Source organism: Castor canadensis, unplaced genomic scaffold (assembly GCF_047511655.1).
Source record: "Castor canadensis unplaced genomic scaffold, mCasCan1.hap1v2 HAP1_SCAFFOLD_775, whole genome shotgun sequence".
In the NCBI taxonomy this organism is placed as follows: Eukaryota; Metazoa; Chordata; class Mammalia; order Rodentia; family Castoridae; genus Castor; species Castor canadensis.
In genome coordinates, this window is record NW_027395446.1 from 21,875 (window position 1) to 39,243 (window position 17,369).

The 17,369-nt window shown below is 64.8% G+C and overlaps 13 non-coding genes across 13 annotated transcripts; 6 read left to right on the top strand and 7 right to left on the bottom strand.

The window, feature by feature from the left end:
- Positions 1-6: 6 nt before the first annotated feature.
- On the bottom strand, positions 7-78 carry Trnad-guc (transfer RNA aspartic acid (anticodon GUC)). The gene has a single exon. It is a non-coding gene; the product is annotated as a tRNA-Asp (tRNA).
- Positions 79-538: 460 nt separating this feature from the next.
- Positions 539-621, top strand: Trnal-cag (transfer RNA leucine (anticodon CAG)). Its single transcript has one exon. It is a non-coding gene; the product is annotated as a tRNA-Leu (tRNA).
- Positions 622-1,649: 1,028 nt separating this feature from the next.
- Positions 1,650-1,720, top strand: Trnag-gcc (transfer RNA glycine (anticodon GCC)). The gene has a single exon. It is a non-coding gene; the product is annotated as a tRNA-Gly (tRNA).
- Positions 1,721-5,194: 3,474 nt separating this feature from the next.
- Positions 5,195-5,266, bottom strand: Trnae-cuc (transfer RNA glutamic acid (anticodon CUC)). The gene has a single exon. It is a non-coding gene; the product is annotated as a tRNA-Glu (tRNA).
- A 323-nt stretch (positions 5,267-5,589) lies between these two features.
- Positions 5,590-5,661, bottom strand: Trnag-ucc (transfer RNA glycine (anticodon UCC)). The gene has a single exon. It is a non-coding gene; the product is annotated as a tRNA-Gly (tRNA).
- Positions 5,662-6,196: 535 nt separating this feature from the next.
- Positions 6,197-6,268, bottom strand: Trnad-guc (transfer RNA aspartic acid (anticodon GUC)). The gene has a single exon. It is a non-coding gene; the product is annotated as a tRNA-Asp (tRNA).
- A 460-nt stretch (positions 6,269-6,728) lies between these two features.
- Positions 6,729-6,811, top strand: Trnal-cag (transfer RNA leucine (anticodon CAG)). The gene has a single exon. It is a non-coding gene; the product is annotated as a tRNA-Leu (tRNA).
- Positions 6,812-7,839: 1,028 nt separating this feature from the next.
- Trnag-gcc (transfer RNA glycine (anticodon GCC)) lies at positions 7,840-7,910 on the top strand. The gene has a single exon. It is a non-coding gene; the product is annotated as a tRNA-Gly (tRNA).
- Positions 7,911-11,386: 3,476 nt separating this feature from the next.
- Trnae-cuc (transfer RNA glutamic acid (anticodon CUC)) lies at positions 11,387-11,458 on the bottom strand. Its single transcript has one exon. It is a non-coding gene; the product is annotated as a tRNA-Glu (tRNA).
- Positions 11,459-11,781: 323 nt separating this feature from the next.
- Trnag-ucc (transfer RNA glycine (anticodon UCC)) lies at positions 11,782-11,853 on the bottom strand. Its single transcript has one exon. It is a non-coding gene; the product is annotated as a tRNA-Gly (tRNA).
- A 535-nt stretch (positions 11,854-12,388) lies between these two features.
- Positions 12,389-12,460, bottom strand: Trnad-guc (transfer RNA aspartic acid (anticodon GUC)). The gene has a single exon. It is a non-coding gene; the product is annotated as a tRNA-Asp (tRNA).
- Positions 12,461-12,920: 460 nt separating this feature from the next.
- Positions 12,921-13,003, top strand: Trnal-cag (transfer RNA leucine (anticodon CAG)). Its single transcript has one exon. It is a non-coding gene; the product is annotated as a tRNA-Leu (tRNA).
- Positions 13,004-14,031: 1,028 nt separating this feature from the next.
- On the top strand, positions 14,032-14,102 carry Trnag-gcc (transfer RNA glycine (anticodon GCC)). The gene has a single exon. It is a non-coding gene; the product is annotated as a tRNA-Gly (tRNA).
- The last annotated feature ends 3,267 nt before the right edge of the window (positions 14,103-17,369 follow it).

Here is a 17,369-nt window from a genome sequence, read left to right on the forward strand (position 1 = left end):
GGCTGCCTCCCCGTCGGGGAATCGAACCCCGGTCTCCCGCGTGACAGGCGGGGATACTCACCACTATACTAACGAGGACAGCGACGCCCGCCCCGCCCTCTGGGCGCCAGTCCGCTGTCCCGAGCCCTGGTACGCCCGGCCCTGCCCTCCCTCGTCCGCCTGCCCACCGCAAGCATCTGGCACGTGCGGGACACACGCTCACACAACAAAGCACTCTGGACAAAGGCGAGGCGAGCCGACCCGGTCCGGAGCCTGACCTCGAGCTGCACCCGGCTGCCACCCAGCCAACCCGGTGCGCCCTGCCCCGCCGCCTCCGACGCGGGCATCGAGCCACCGCGCCGGGAGGAGGGGAAGACGCGCGGACTAGCAAGCGCCGCTCGGGGAGGAGGGGAGGAGGGCGTGGCGGCCTGCACGCCGCAGCGAGCGGCAGAGACTGACTTGGCTTGCCCTCCGCCGCTTGCGCACCCACGCCGAGGAACGGTACCGGGCGTCCGCGCCGGGTCCCAGCCAGGGGAGCGGCCACGCGCCCAGGCCCGCCGTCAGGATGGCCGAGCGGTCTAAGGCGCTGCGTTCAGGTCGCAGTCTCCCCTGGAGGCGTGGGTTCGAATCCCACTCCTGACAAGCCCACCTTTTAGCCCCGGAGACGCCCACCGATGCCCTCTTCCCGGCTCGCGCCCTCTTTGCCCACTCTCCAATCTCTCGCCCCCGTGGTCGCACGCCTCCGCCCCTCCGCTCCTGGCGCCCACCCGAAAGGCTCGCGCATAAACCCCAGTGTCGCAAGCGCCGGCGCCTTCAACCCTCCGCCACAGGCCATTCGGACACGCAGAGGTGGTTTCTCTGAATCACCTCCTCGGCTCTTTCCCCAGAGGAAAAGAGCCTCTCTTTCTTTGGCCCGCAGGTGGTACGGGAGCCGGCGAGGAGGGGCAGTGGGGATTCGGGTCCACGGGACACGTCGACCATCCCACAAGACCCTCCATCCTCTGCCTACACACATACACACAACACACACACACACACACACACGCACACATCGACGCCCCCATTCCCCAGGCGCAGAGCACCCGGCAGGCCAGGCCAAACCCGCAATGATAGCCACCCCCCCCCCCACCTTCGCCCTCTACCACCCCGGGCCGGCCCATAAACTCCAAGCCCCTGCCGAGACCACCTCGGCGCCACACCTCACCCCCAGGCCCCCAGCGCCAAGCGCACCAGCGCCTTGGGTCCCCATCTCTGCGCGTCGAGGCGCTGAGCACAACAGGCGCGCTCAGCAGCGCCTGCCGCAGGTCACCTGTCCTGATTGGGATTCAGGCACGGGCCACGTTTGCGGCAGCGTGACGGGCCTGGGCGGCGGAGAAAGGGCAGACCGGGGCGAGTCCGCTTCTCCCCGCTCCCACCCCCGGCCCCTCCCCAGCGCGCGACACTTCTGCCTTCCCGCACACACCCGCTGCCACCGCCACCGCCGCCACGACCACCACGATCCAGCAGCCTCTCCTTCTGGTTGCTCCTTTGCTCCCTGCGCCATCGGGCCCCTGGTGCACGCGCCAGGCGAACAGTGTGTGGCTCAGCTCGCCTCCGACCGGGGACCAGTGTCCCGCGGGACAACTGGTGAGCGCCGGCTGTGACTGCGTCGGATGGCGGCCGCCGCCGGTGCATGGGTGGTTCAGTGGTAGAATTCTCGCCTGCCACGCGGGAGGCCCGGGTTCGATTCCCGGCCCATGCAGCGCCTGGTCCCCTTTTGGTCCTCCAGACCCAGCGCCTAAGCAGAGCGCAGCCTCCTTCCGCTCCAGCTGCACCCCCCTGGCCTGCACCTGCACCAGCACCTACGCACCTGCCCCGCTCGCTTGCTCGCTTGCGTCTGCGCTCGCCTCACACGCGACTCACCCAACTGGGTCCCACCCGCCGGCCCCTTGCAAGACAGTTCCCTCACCCCTGGCGCCTCTCACACCTGCCTCCTCATCCCTTGCATCTCTCTCGCTCGCTCTCCCTCGCCCTTCTGTCACCAGCAATCTATTCTGCGTCCAGGCGTCCCCAACCGCAATGCATCCTTGCACTCACTCGCCCTGTCCCTTGGCCTTTCTTCACCCTGAAAGTTAAGCCCATGGCTCCCAAACCTCTAGACAGGAAGTCTTCTCTCCTAACAGTCACACGCCGTGTGTCTCCTACACGGTCACGCAGTCATCCAAGCACACCAGGGACCTCAAAGTACCTCCACTAACATCATCGCATATGCACACTCTATGTTCTCTAGGCTGTGCTTACCCACGACAAGTCTTCTCATCCCTCCGAACCACCTTAACCGCCCCTCACGCCCTACAACCCACAACTTTGCTCAAGGATTCTGACCTGCATCTGTCCCTTGGGTCTCTTTTAATCTAGGCCCCCAAACACATACCTGACAAGCCCATGTGTGGCCTCCCAGGGAATTATTCACGATTCTGGTCCACTTGCCCTTCCTACCTCCTTCTCACATCACCTGGATATTCTCTCGCTCTCTCCTCTCTTTCTCTCCCTTTGTCTGTCTGTGTATGTCTTCTCTTTCTCTGTGTCTATCTCTGTCTCATCTGTCTCATCTGTCTCTCTCCTCTTTCTTTCACCCTCTCTCTCCCTTTGTCCGTCTCTCTTTCTGGCTCTCGTTCTAGCTGTCTTTGTCTGTGTGTCCCTGTCTGTCTGTCTGTCTGTCTGGTAATGTCTTCTTTCTCTGGGTCTATCTTTCTCCCTCTACTCTCTCTGTCTCTCATCTCTCTTTCACTCTGTCTCCCTGTCTCTACAACTCTCCCTGTGCACTGTCTGGCACCCTGGAGTACTTCCCGACTCACCCCAGAGCCACTCGTTATTCTGGTCGCCTCCAGACCATCTGGCCCGGGGGGTCACCGGGTACCTCTCTGACCACAAGGGGTTGGATCTTCCTTCCACCGGTCGCCAATCGGATGTTCCTTTCCGCCTCCAGACTCGCCCTCCCGGCAGGCCCGCTGCCCCTACCCAGGCCCTGGGCTCCCCACCCAGCCGCCAGGCATCCCTCGCCATGCCCCTGTCTCCCAGGTCCTCAGTTGACAACGTCTGACCGCTGGAGCTCCCCTGACCTGGCCTCCCAGGGCTCCTGGGATCTCGAGCCAGCCCCTCGTCCACAGTGGAAGCGGAGGACAGCGCCATCCTCGGGCGAGTCGCTCCCACGCTCCCATCCATGGGGTGGTCCTCAGAATCTCTGCCCGACTGCCAGCGGGGCTCTCAGCCCTGCCCGCCCATCATGCTCGCACCTGGGCGCACTCTCCCGCACACACACACACAAACACACACACACACACACACACACACACACACACACACACACACACCTCTTCTAGCCACCATCCAAGCCCGGGCGCCATGTGTCCTTCTGTCCTCTTTCTGCTGTCACGACCTTTGTCCCGGCCTGCGCGGTGTCCCGCCCGGGACGACGGTTCCCGTTCATCCACCCAAGACCCACGGGCAAGAAAACTGCCCTGGCCGCCGGTCGGGGTGTGTATCGCCATAGGGAATCCTCTCCGGGCGCGGCCGCGGCGCCTTGACCTCGCCCTAGTCCCGCCCACAGCACACTATGGGTCCTTGACTGGACGTCAGCGGTCATCTTCGCTGTCAACAAACTTTGGGCAGCCAGCCGACTGAGCTGTGCGGTTGACTTTGGGGAGCAGTCACAGAGCAAGCCGGACAGAGGGATGAAGAGCCGGGTGGCCCTGTGGTGAGGCGGCAGTGGGGAACTACTCCAACACATCCAATCTAGGCGCTGTGTAGATGGACATTCTCCATTTGTCCCTGGCCATCTGGGGATAGGATTCCGAGCCTAGGTATTGCCAGCCAATGTCCCCCCACCCTCGTGGCCCACTCCCGCTCGGGTCAGCTTGGCCCTTGGCTGTGTCACCACCAATTTCTTCATCGCCCGGCTTCTGCTACCGCCAAACGCCCACCCGGTGGTCTAGCTCCCCACACGTCTCCACACACCTCCGCCTCCCTGGCTCAGGCTCCGCTAGCGCCGACGGCCTTCCCCCCCACACACCCCCACCGGCACCCCCTTCAAAGCCGCTGTCACACACAGGTGGAGCCCTTGACCGAGCAGTGTCGTGGGACAGTCCTGGCCCCTTAGAGGCCCCCACTACTGAGTGGATGGGTGGCTGGGTTGGCAGGGTGGTTGAGCGAATGAGTGGGTGGCTAGGTGGGAGGGTGAGAGAAGCAGTGAAGCAGTGAAGGAGTGGGTGGCTGATTGGGAAAGTGAGCGGGCGGGTTAGAGGAGTTCATGAGGGAGGAAGCAGCCAGTGAGAGAATGGGCGATGGGGCGATGGGGCGAGGGGTGAGGGAGCGAAGGAGCCAGTCTGGCGTTGCCAGCCGTGTGGTATTCCAATCACGAAATCCACGTGGAGTTTCCTTTCACAAAACAGCAAGAGTTTCTGTAGGAGGCAGCCGAGCACGAGGAACCGGGAGGGCCCGAGTCTCCAACTCACCTCTCCGTGCATTGGATTTTGAGGCTCTCTATCTATGGGCTGAGGCCAGGGGGAAGGTGACTGAAGTCTCAGGAAGAGCAGGTGAAGCGGATGAAGGGCACGGTGTTTCTTGAGGCATGAAGAGCAAGGAACCGCTCTGGTTTTCCCTCAGTTCTCAGCACCTTGTGCGTGCGTGGGTGCTTGTGCCTTCTGTGTGAAAGGAGAGGGGACGGCAGGGGAGGGGAAGGGAGGGGAGGGGACTGGGGGGACAGCGGAGGGGAGGGGAAGGGAGAGGCGGGAAGCTGTAGCGAGAGGAGTGAGGAACCAGCGATCGTCCTGCATTGGTGGGTGGGTGCTGTTGGCCGCTGGTGATGGTAGTGGTGGTAGTGGTGGTGGCGATGGGGGTGGTGGTGACGGCGATGGGGGTGGTGGTGGAGGGTGGTGGGTCCGCTGGCAGCCAGAGGAGTAGAGAGGCTGACCTGGCCTGTGTGCGTGGGGCTGCGAGGGCCCTTGGGTGAGCCTAGGGCAAGGAAGAGGGGACACGCTGAAGGGTGAAGATGGGTGGAGGGCGGGCGAGCGGGCCAGCCAGGAGAAAAGGAAGCGCTGACGGACAAGGGCTGGGCGGGAAGTCCCGTCTCATTGGGGCGTAGGTGGACCGGGCGGGCCTGTTGGCCAAAAGGGGAGGTGTGGTGCGAAGACGAAGCCGACGTCGGTGGTGGACGGCGGAGAAGAAGAAGAAAGGCTTCCCTGACCGGGAATCGAACCCGGGCCGCGGCGGTGAGAGCGCCGAATCCTAACCACTAGACCACCAGGGAACGTCGGCCTGCGTGCCCCGCGCTCCCGCCCTGGAGCCAGCGCCTCCTCTCGAGCTGGCAGCTGGCAGCTGGCAGCTTGGCGCCTGGCGCCTGGCACCTGCACCGCCGGCTGGGCTTCACTTGCTAACCAAATCCCGCCAGCCCACCCGGCGCCCCTGGCAACCCGACCGCCCTCAGCCTTAGCAGCTCCCCTCCTGCTCGGGGCACCCTCAAAACATCGCCGCGCCTCCTTCTGCCACACACCCTCCCGCGCCTGCAAGCACAGCTGCGTGCCAGCCCGGCCGCCCTCTGCGGCCCCGGGCCTCGGCAAAAGGTCAGCCCGCTGCGTTGGCCGGGAATCGAACCCGGGTCAACTGCTTGGAAGGCAGCTATGCTCACCACTATACCACCAACGCCGCACGGCCCGGCCAGCGCCCACAGGCCGGCGGGGACTGCCACGAGCGAGCGCCGCCACCACCTGACGCGGGCCTGCCCGACGCCCGCAGCTCTTGGCTGCCACGGCGCCAAAAAGCGCCAGGCCAGCCCAGAGCCCAGCAGCTCCGCTGCGCCGGCCTTCTGCTGCAGCCGTGCTGCTCCCGACTGAGCCCTCGGCTCCACGTTGCGGCGTGGGGCCAGGCGCGGGGCCCAGCGACGCCGCCGCCACGGCCCGACAGCCAGAAGGACGGTCCTCACTCACTCGGTCGCCTCCCACGCTTTCCTGCCCCTGCCGGCCTCACGGAGCCCATTCCCACAAGGACTTCGGGTGGCGCGGGCCTGGCCTGGCCTGGCCTGGCCGGGCCCAGCAGGGCGGGCAGGGCCGCTCGTCTGGGGCGACCACGTGGCAGGCCAGGTACCAGGTGGCGGTGGGCGGAGGGAGGAAGAAGGGCACGCCCCTTGAGGGCGAGAGGCTGGGTCGCAGACCTCGCGCCGGTGGCCAAAAAGGGCGGCTGCCTCCCCGTCGGGGAATCGAACCCCGGTCTCCCGCGTGACAGGCGGGGATACTCACCACTATACTAACGAGGACAGCGACGCCCGCCCCGCCCTCTGGGCGCCAGTCCGCTGTCCCGAGCCCTGGTACGCCCGGCCCTGCCCTCCCTCGTCCGCCTGCCCACCGCAAGCATCTGGCACGTGCGGGACACACGCTCACACAACAAAGCACTCTGGACAAAGGCGAGGCGAGCCGACCCGGTCCGGAGCCTGACCTCGAGCTGCACCCGGCTGCCACCCAGCCAACCCGGTGCGCCCTGCCCCGCCGCCTCCGACGCGGGCATCGAGCCACCGCGCCGGGAGGAGGGGAAGACGCGCGGACTAGCAAGCGCCGCTCGGGGAGGAGGGGAGGAGGGCGTGGCGGCCTGCACGCCGCAGCGAGCGGCAGAGACTGACTTGGCTTGCCCTCCGCCGCTTGCGCACCCACGCCGAGGAACGGTACCGGGCGTCCGCGCCGGGTCCCAGCCAGGGGAGCGGCCACGCGCCCAGGCCCGCCGTCAGGATGGCCGAGCGGTCTAAGGCGCTGCGTTCAGGTCGCAGTCTCCCCTGGAGGCGTGGGTTCGAATCCCACTCCTGACAAGCCCACCTTTTAGCCCCGGAGACGCCCACCGATGCCCTCTTCCCGGCTCGCGCCCTCTTTGCCCACTCTCCAATCTCTCGCCCCCGTGGTCGCACGCCTCCGCCCCTCCGCTCCTGGCGCCCACCCGAAAGGCTCGCGCATAAACCCCAGTGTCGCAAGCGCCGGCGCCTTCAACCCTCCGCCACAGGCCATTCGGACACGCAGAGGTGGTTTCTCTGAATCACCTCCTCGGCTCTTTCCCCAGAGGAAAAGAGCCTCTCTTTCTTTGGCCCGCAGGTGGTACGGGAGCCGGCGAGGAGGGGCAGTGGGGATTCGGGTCCACGGGACACGTCGACCATCCCACAAGACCCTCCATCCTCTGCCTACACACATACACACAACACACACACACACACACACACGCACACATCGACGCCCCCATTCCCCAGGCGCAGAGCACCCGGCAGGCCAGGCCAAACCCGCAATGATAGCCACCCCCCCCCCCACCTTCGCCCTCTACCACCCCGGGCCGGCCCATAAACTCCAAGCCCCTGCCGAGACCACCTCGGCGCCACACCTCACCCCCAGGCCCCCAGCGCCAAGCGCACCAGCGCCTTGGGTCCCCATCTCTGCGCGTCGAGGCGCTGAGCACAACAGGCGCGCTCAGCAGCGCCTGCCGCAGGTCACCTGTCCTGATTGGGATTCAGGCACGGGCCACGTTTGCGGCAGCGTGACGGGCCTGGGCGGCGGAGAAAGGGCAGACCGGGGCGAGTCCGCTTCTCCCCGCTCCCACCCCCGGCCCCTCCCCAGCGCGCGACACTTCTGCCTTCCCGCACACACCCGCTGCCACCGCCACCGCCGCCACGACCACCACGATCCAGCAGCCTCTCCTTCTGGTTGCTCCTTTGCTCCCTGCGCCATCGGGCCCCTGGTGCACGCGCCAGGCGAACAGTGTGTGGCTCAGCTCGCCTCCGACCGGGGACCAGTGTCCCGCGGGACAACTGGTGAGCGCCGGCTGTGACTGCGTCGGATGGCGGCCGCCGCCGGTGCATGGGTGGTTCAGTGGTAGAATTCTCGCCTGCCACGCGGGAGGCCCGGGTTCGATTCCCGGCCCATGCAGCGCCTGGTCCCCTTTTGGTCCTCCAGACCCAGCGCCTAAGCAGAGCGCAGCCTCCTTCCGCTCCAGCTGCACCCCCCTGGCCTGCACCTGCACCAGCACCTACGCACCTGCCCCGCTCGCTTGCTCGCTTGCGTCTGCGCTCGCCTCACACGCGACTCACCCAACTGGGTCCCACCCGCCGGCCCCTTGCAAGACAGTTCCCTCACCCCTGGCGCCTCTCACACCTGCCTCCTCATCCCTTGCATCTCTCTCGCTCGCTCTCCCTCGCCCTTCTGTCACCAGCAATCTATTCTGCGTCCAGGCGTCCCCAACCGCAATGCATCCTTGCACTCACTCGCCCTGTCCCTTGGCCTTTCTTCACCCTGAAAGTTAAGCCCATGGCTCCCAAACCTCTAGACAGGAAGTCTTCTCTCCTAACAGTCACACGCCGTGTGTCTCCTACACGGTCACGCAGTCATCCAAGCACACCAGGGACCTCAAAGTACCTCCACTAACATCATCGCATATGCACACTCTATGTTCTCTAGGCTGTGCTTACCCACGACAAGTCTTCTCATCCCTCCGAACCACCTTAACCGCCCCTCACGCCCTACAACCCACAACTTTGCTCAAGGATTCTGACCTGCATCTGTCCCTTGGGTCTCTTTTAATCTAGGCCCCCAAACACATACCTGACAAGCCCATGTGTGGCCTCCCAGGGAATTATTCACGATTCTGGTCCACTTGCCCTTCCTACCTCCTTCTCACATCACCTGGATATTCTCTCGCTCTCTCCTCTCTTTCTCTCCCTTTGTCTGTCTGTGTATGTCTTCTCTTTCTCTGTGTCTATCTCTGTCTCATCTGTCTCATCTGTCTCTCTCCTCTTTCTTTCACCCTCTCTCTCCCTTTGTCCGTCTCTCTTTCTGGCTCTCGTTCTAGCTGTCTTTGTCTGTGTGTCCCTGTCTGTCTGTCTGTCTGTCTGGTAATGTCTTCTTTCTCTGGGTCTATCTTTCTCCCTCTACTCTCTCTGTCTCTCATCTCTCTTTCACTCTGTCTCCCTGTCTCTACAACTCTCCCTGTGCACTGTCTGGCACCCTGGAGTACTTCCCGACTCACCCCAGAGCCACTCGTTATTCTGGTCGCCTCCAGACCATCTGGCCCGGGGGGTCACCGGGTACCTCTCTGACCACAAGGGGTTGGATCTTCCTTCCACCGGTCGCCAATCGGATGTTCCTTTCCGCCTCCAGACTCGCCCTCCCGGCAGGCCCGCTGCCCCTACCCAGGCCCTGGGCTCCCCACCCAGCCGCCAGGCATCCCTCGCCATGCCCCTGTCTCCCAGGTCCTCAGTTGACAACGTCTGACCGCTGGAGCTCCCCTGACCTGGCCTCCCAGGGCTCCTGGGATCTCGAGCCAGCCCCTCGTCCACAGTGGAAGCGGAGGACAGCGCCATCCTCGGGCGAGTCGCTCCCACGCTCCCATCCATGGGGTGGTCCTCAGAATCTCTGCCCGACTGCCAGCGGGGCTCTCAGCCCTGCCCGCCCATCATGCTCGCACCTGGGCGCACTCTCCCGCACACACACACACAAACACACACACACACACACACACACACACACACACACACACACACACACCTCTTCTAGCCACCATCCAAGCCCGGGCGCCATGTGTCCTTCTGTCCTCTTTCTGCTGTCACGACCTTTGTCCCGGCCTGCGCGGTGTCCCGCCCGGGACGACGGTTCCCGTTCATCCACCCAAGACCCACGGGCAAGAAAACTGCCCTGGCCGCCGGTCGGGGTGTGTATCGCCATAGGGAATCCTCTCCGGGCGCGGCCGCGGCGCCTTGACCTCGCCCTAGTCCCGCCCACAGCACACTATGGGTCCTTGACTGGACGTCAGCGGTCATCTTCGCTGTCAACAAACTTTGGGCAGCCAGCCGACTGAGCTGTGCGGTTGACTTTGGGGAGCAGTCACAGAGCAAGCCGGACAGAGGGATGAAGAGCCGGGTGGCCCTGTGGTGAGGCGGCAGTGGGGAACTACTCCAACACATCCAATCTAGGCGCTGTGTAGATGGACATTCTCCATTTGTCCCTGGCCATCTGGGGATAGGATTCCGAGCCTAGGTATTGCCAGCCAATGTCCCCCCACCCTCGTGGCCCACTCCCGCTCGGGTCAGCTTGGCCCTTGGCTGTGTCACCACCAATTTCTTCATCGCCCGGCTTCTGCTACCGCCAAACGCCCACCCGGTGGTCTAGCTCCCCACACGTCTCCACACACCTCCGCCTCCCTGGCTCAGGCTCCGCTAGCGCCGACGGCCTTCCCCCCCACACACCCCCACCGGCACCCCCTTCAAAGCCGCTGTCACACACAGGTGGAGCCCTTGACCGAGCAGTGTCGTGGGACAGTCCTGGCCCCTTAGAGGCCCCCACTACTGAGTGGATGGGTGGCTGGGTTGGCAGGGTGGTTGAGCGAATGAGTGGGTGGCTAGGTGGGAGGGTGAGAGAAGCAGTGAAGCAGTGAAGGAGTGGGTGGCTGATTGGGAAAGTGAGCGGGCGGGTTAGAGGAGTTCATGAGGGAGGAAGCAGCCAGTGAGAGAATGGGCGATGGGGCGATGGGGCGAGGGGTGAGGGAGCGAAGGAGCCAGTCTGGCGTTGCCAGCCGTGTGGTATTCCAATCACGAAATCCACGTGGAGTTTCCTTTCACAAAACAGCAAGAGTTTCTGTAGGAGGCAGCCGAGCACGAGGAACCGGGAGGGCCCGAGTCTCCAACTCACCTCTCCGTGCATTGGATTTTGAGGCTCTCTATCTATGGGCTGAGGCCAGGGGGAAGGTGACTGAAGTCTCAGGAAGAGCAGGTGAAGCGGATGAAGGGCACGGTGTTTCTTGAGGCATGAAGAGCAAGGAACCGCTCTGGTTTTCCCTCAGTTCTCAGCACCTTGTGCGTGCGTGGGTGCTTGTGCCTTCTGTGTGAAAGGAGAGGGGACGGCAGGGGAGGGGAAGGGAGGGGAGGGGACTGGGGGGACAGCGGAGGGGAGGGGAAGGGAGAGGCGGGAAGCTGTAGCGAGAGGAGTGAGGAACCAGCGATCGTCCTGCATTGGTGGGTGGGTGCTGTTGGCCGCTGGTGATGGTAGTGGTGGTAGTGGTGGTGGCGATGGGGGTGGTGGTGACGGCGATGGGGGTGGTGGTGGAGGGTGGTGGGTCCGCTGGCAGCCAGAGGAGTAGAGAGGCTGACCTGGCCTGTGTGCGTGGGGCTGCGAGGGCCCTTGGGTGAGCCTAGGGCAAGGAAGAGGGGACACGCTGAAGGGTGAAGATGGGTGGAGGGCGGGCGAGCGGGCCAGCCAGGAGAAAAGGAAGCGCTGACGGACAAGGGCTGGGCGGGAAGTCCCGTCTCATTGGGGCGTAGGTGGACCGGGCGGGCCTGTTGGCCAAAAGGGGAGGTGTGGTGCGAAGACGAAGCCGACGTCGGTGGTGGACGGCGGAGAAGAAGAAGAAAGGCTTCCCTGACCGGGAATCGAACCCGGGCCGCGGCGGTGAGAGCGCCGAATCCTAACCACTAGACCACCAGGGAGCGTCGGCCTGCGTGCCCCGCGCTCCCGCCCTGGAGCCAGCGCCTCCTCTCGAGCTGGCAGCTGGCAGCTGGCAGCTTGGCGCCTGGCGCCTGGCACCTGCACCGCCGGCTGGGCTTCACTTGCTAACCAAATCCCGCCAGCCCACCCGGCGCCCCTGGCAACCCGACCGCCCTCAGCCTTAGCAGCTCCCCTCCTGCTCGGGGCACCCTCAAAACATCGCCGCGCCTCCTTCTGCCACACACCCTCCCGCGCCTGCAAGCACAGCTGCGTGCCAGCCCGGCCGCCCTCTGCGGCCCCGGGCCTCGGCAAAAGGTCAGCCCGCTGCGTTGGCCGGGAATCGAACCCGGGTCAACTGCTTGGAAGGCAGCTATGCTCACCACTATACCACCAACGCCGCACGGCCCGGCCAGCGCCCACAGGCCGGCGGGGACTGCCACGAGCGAGCGCCGCCACCACCTGACGCGGGCCTGCCCGACGCCCGCAGCTCTTGGCTGCCACGGCGCCAAAAAGCGCCAGGCCAGCCCAGAGCCCAGCAGCTCCGCTGCGCCGGCCTTCTGCTGCAGCCGTGCTGCTCCCGACTGAGCCCTCGGCTCCACGTTGCGGCGTGGGGCCAGGCGCGGGGCCCAGCGACGCCACCGCCACGGCCCGACAGCCAGAAGGACGGTCCTCACTCACTCGGTCGCCTCCCACGCTTTCCTGCCCCTGCCGGCCTCACGGAGCCCATTCCCACAAGGACTTCGGGTGGCGCGGGCCTGGCCTGGCCTGGCCTGGCCGGGCCCAGCAGGGCGGGCAGGGCCGCTCGTCTGGGGCGACCACGTGGCAGGCCAGGTACCAGGTGGCGGTGGGCGGAGGGAGGAAGAAGGGCACGCCCCTTGAGGGCGAGAGGCTGGGTCGCAGACCTCGCGCCGGTGGCCAAAAAGGGCGGCTGCCTCCCCGTCGGGGAATCGAACCCCGGTCTCCCGCGTGACAGGCGGGGATACTCACCACTATACTAACGAGGACAGCGACGCCCGCCCCGCCCTCTGGGCGCCAGTCCGCTGTCCCGAGCCCTGGTACGCCCGGCCCTGCCCTCCCTCGTCCGCCTGCCCACCGCAAGCATCTGGCACGTGCGGGACACACGCTCACACAACAAAGCACTCTGGACAAAGGCGAGGCGAGCCGACCCGGTCCGGAGCCTGACCTCGAGCTGCACCCGGCTGCCACCCAGCCAACCCGGTGCGCCCTGCCCCGCCGCCTCCGACGCGGGCATCGAGCCACCGCGCCGGGAGGAGGGGAAGACGCGCGGACTAGCAAGCGCCGCTCGGGGAGGAGGGGAGGAGGGCGTGGCGGCCTGCACGCCGCAGCGAGCGGCAGAGACTGACTTGGCTTGCCCTCCGCCGCTTGCGCACCCACGCCGAGGAACGGTACCGGGCGTCCGCGCCGGGTCCCAGCCAGGGGAGCGGCCACGCGCCCAGGCCCGCCGTCAGGATGGCCGAGCGGTCTAAGGCGCTGCGTTCAGGTCGCAGTCTCCCCTGGAGGCGTGGGTTCGAATCCCACTCCTGACAAGCCCACCTTTTAGCCCCGGAGACGCCCACCGATGCCCTCTTCCCGGCTCGCGCCCTCTTTGCCCACTCTCCAATCTCTCGCCCCCGTGGTCGCACGCCTCCGCCCCTCCGCTCCTGGCGCCCACCCGAAAGGCTCGCGCATAAACCCCAGTGTCGCAAGCGCCGGCGCCTTCAACCCTCCGCCACAGGCCATTCGGACACGCAGAGGTGGTTTCTCTGAATCACCTCCTCGGCTCTTTCCCCAGAGGAAAAGAGCCTCTCTTTCTTTGGCCCGCAGGTGGTACGGGAGCCGGCGAGGAGGGGCAGTGGGGATTCGGGTCCACGGGACACGTCGACCATCCCACAAGACCCTCCATCCTCTGCCTACACACATACACACAACACACACACACACACACACACGCACACATCGACGCCCCCATTCCCCAGGCGCAGAGCACCCGGCAGGCCAGGCCAAACCCGCAATGATAGCCACCCCCCCCCCCACCTTCGCCCTCTACCACCCCGGGCCGGCCCATAAACTCCAAGCCCCTGCCGAGACCACCTCGGCGCCACACCTCACCCCCAGGCCCCCAGCGCCAAGCGCACCAGCGCCTTGGGTCCCCATCTCTGCGCGTCGAGGCGCTGAGCACAACAGGCGCGCTCAGCAGCGCCTGCCGCAGGTCACCTGTCCTGATTGGGATTCAGGCACGGGCCACGTTTGCGGCAGCGTGACGGGCCTGGGCGGCGGAGAAAGGGCAGACCGGGGCGAGTCCGCTTCTCCCCGCTCCCACCCCCGGCCCCTCCCCAGCGCGCGACACTTCTGCCTTCCCGCACACACCCGCTGCCACCGCCACCGCCGCCACGACCACCACGATCCAGCAGCCTCTCCTTCTGGTTGCTCCTTTGCTCCCTGCGCCATCGGGCCCCTGGTGCACGCGCCAGGCGAACAGTGTGTGGCTCAGCTCGCCTCCGACCGGGGACCAGTGTCCCGCGGGACAACTGGTGAGCGCCGGCTGTGACTGCGTCGGATGGCGGCCGCCGCCGGTGCATGGGTGGTTCAGTGGTAGAATTCTCGCCTGCCACGCGGGAGGCCCGGGTTCGATTCCCGGCCCATGCAGCGCCTGGTCCCCTTTTGGTCCTCCAGACCCAGCGCCTAAGCAGAGCGCAGCCTCCTTCCGCTCCAGCTGCACCCCCCTGGCCTGCACCTGCACCAGCACCTACGCACCTGCCCCGCTCGCTTGCTCGCTTGCGTCTGCGCTCGCCTCACACGCGACTCACCCAACTGGGTCCCACCCGCCGGCCCCTTGCAAGACAGTTCCCTCACCCCTGGCGCCTCTCACACCTGCCTCCTCATCCCTTGCATCTCTCTCGCTCGCTCTCCCTCGCCCTTCTGTCACCAGCAATCTATTCTGCGTCCAGGCGTCCCCAACCGCAATGCATCCTTGCACTCACTCGCCCTGTCCCTTGGCCTTTCTTCACCCTGAAAGTTAAGCCCATGGCTCCCAAACCTCTAGACAGGAAGTCTTCTCTCCTAACAGTCACACGCCGTGTGTCTCCTACACGGTCACGCAGTCATCCAAGCACACCAGGGACCTCAAAGTACCTCCACTAACATCATCGCATATGCACACTCTATGTTCTCTAGGCTGTGCTTACCCACGACAAGTCTTCTCATCCCTCCGAACCACCTTAACCGCCCCTCACGCCCTACAACCCACAACTTTGCTCAAGGATTCTGACCTGCATCTGTCCCTTGGGTCTCTTTTAATCTAGGCCCCCAAACACATACCTGACAAGCCCATGTGTGGCCTCCCAGGGAATTATTCACGATTCTGGTCCACTTGCCCTTCCTACCTCCTTCTCACATCACCTGGATATTCTCTCGCTCTCTCCTCTCTTTCTCTCCCTTTGTCTGTCTGTGTATGTCTTCTCTTTCTCTGTGTCTATCTCTGTCTCATCTGTCTCATCTGTCTCTCTCCTCTTTCTTTCACCCTCTCTCTCCCTTTGTCCGTCTCTCTTTCTGGCTCTCGTTCTAGCTGTCTTTGTCTGTGTGTCCCTGTCTGTCTGTCTGTCTGTCTGGTAATGTCTTCTTTCTCTGGGTCTATCTTTCTCCCTCTACTCTCTCTGTCTCTCATCTCTCTTTCACTCTGTCTCCCTGTCTCTACAACTCTCCCTGTGCACTGTCTGGCACCCTGGAGTACTTCCCGACTCACCCCAGAGCCACTCGTTATTCTGGTCGCCTCCAGACCATCTGGCCCGGGGGGTCACCGGGTACCTCTCTGACCACAAGGGGTTGGATCTTCCTTCCACCGGTCGCCAATCGGATGTTCCTTTCCGCCTCCAGACTCGCCCTCCCGGCAGGCCCGCTGCCCCTACCCAGGCCCTGGGCTCCCCACCCAGCCGCCAGGCATCCCTCGCCATGCCCCTGTCTCCCAGGTCCTCAGTTGACAACGTCTGACCGCTGGAGCTCCCCTGACCTGGCCTCCCAGGGCTCCTGGGATCTCGAGCCAGCCCCTCGTCCACAGTGGAAGCGGAGGACAGCGCCATCCTCGGGCGAGTCGCTCCCACGCTCCCATCCATGGGGTGGTCCTCAGAATCTCTGCCCGACTGCCAGCGGGGCTCTCAGCCCTGCCCGCCCATCATGCTCGCACCTGGGCGCACTCTCCCGCACACACACACACAACACACACACACACACACACACACACACACACACACACACACACACACACCTCTTCTAGCCACCATCCAAGCCCGGGCGCCATGTGTCCTTCTGTCCTCTTTCTGCTGTCACGACCTTTGTCCCGGCCTGCGCGGTGTCCCGCCCGGGACGACGGTTCCCGTTCATCCACCCAAGACCCACGGGCAAGAAAACTGCCCTGGCCGCCGGTCGGGGTGTGTATCGCCATAGGGAATCCTCTCCGGGCGCGGCCGCGGCGCCTTGACCTCGCCCTAGTCCCGCCCACAGCACACTATGGGTCCTTGACTGGACGTCAGCGGTCATCTTCGCTGTCAACAAACTTTGGGCAGCCAGCCGACTGAGCTGTGCGGTTGACTTTGGGGAGCAGTCACAGAGCAAGCCGGACAGAGGGATGAAGAGCCGGGTGGCCCTGTGGTGAGGCGGCAGTGGGGAACTACTCCAACACATCCAATCTAGGCGCTGTGTAGATGGACATTCTCCATTTGTCCCTGGCCATCTGGGGATAGGATTCCGAGCCTAGGTATTGCCAGCCAATGTCCCCCCACCCTCGTGGCCCACTCCCGCTCGGGTCAGCTTGGCCCTTGGCTGTGTCACCACCAATTTCTTCATCGCCCGGCTTCTGCTACCGCCAAACGCCCACCCGGTGGTCTAGCTCCCCACACGTCTCCACACACCTCCGCCTCCCTGGCTCAGGCTCCGCTAGCGCCGACGGCCTTCCCCCCCACACACCCCCACCGGCACCCCCTTCAAAGCCGCTGTCACACACAGGTGGAGCCCTTGACCGAGCAGTGTCGTGGGACAGTCCTGGCCCCTTAGAGGCCCCCACTACTGAGTGGATGGGTGGCTGGGTTGGCAGGGTGGTTGAGCGAATGAGTGGGTGGCTAGGTGGGAGGGTGAGAGAAGCAGTGAAGGAGTGGGTGGCTGATTGGGAAAGTGAGCGGGCGGGTTAGAGGAGTTCATGAGGGAGGAAGCAGCCAGTGAGAGAACGGGCGATGGGGCGATGGGGCGAGGGGTGAGGGAGCGAAGGAGCCAGTCTGGCGTTGCCAGCCGTGTGGTATTCCAATCACGAAATCCACGTGGAGTTTCCTTTCACAAAACAGCAAGAGTTTCTGTAGGAGGCAGCCGAGCACGAGGAACCGGGAGGGCCCGAGTCTCCAACTCACCTCTCCGTGCATTGGATTTTGAGGCTCTCTATCTATGGGCTGAGGCCAGGGGGAAGGTGACTGAAGTCTCAGGAAGAGCAGGTGAAGCGGATGAAGGGCACGGTGTTTCTTGAGGCATGAAGAGCAAGGAACCGCTCTGGTTTTCCCTCAGTTCTCAGCACCTTGTGCGTGCGTGGGTGCTTGTGCCTTCTGTGTGAAAGGAGAGGGGACGGCAGGGGAGGGGAAGGGAGGGGAGGGGACTGGGGGGACAGCGGAGGGGAGGGGAAGGGAGAGGCGGGAAGCTGTAGCGAGAGGAGTGAGGAACCAGCGATCGTCCTGCATTGGTGGGTGGGTGCTGTTGGCCGCTGGTGATGGTAGTGGTGGTAGTGGTGGTGGCGATGGGGGTGGTGGTGACGGCGATGGGGGTGGTGGTGGAGGGTGGTGGGTCCGCTGGCAGCCAGAGGAGTAGAGAGGCTGACCTGGCCTGTGTGCGTGGGGCTGCGAGGGCCCTTGGGTGAGCCTAGGGCAAGGAAGAGGGGAC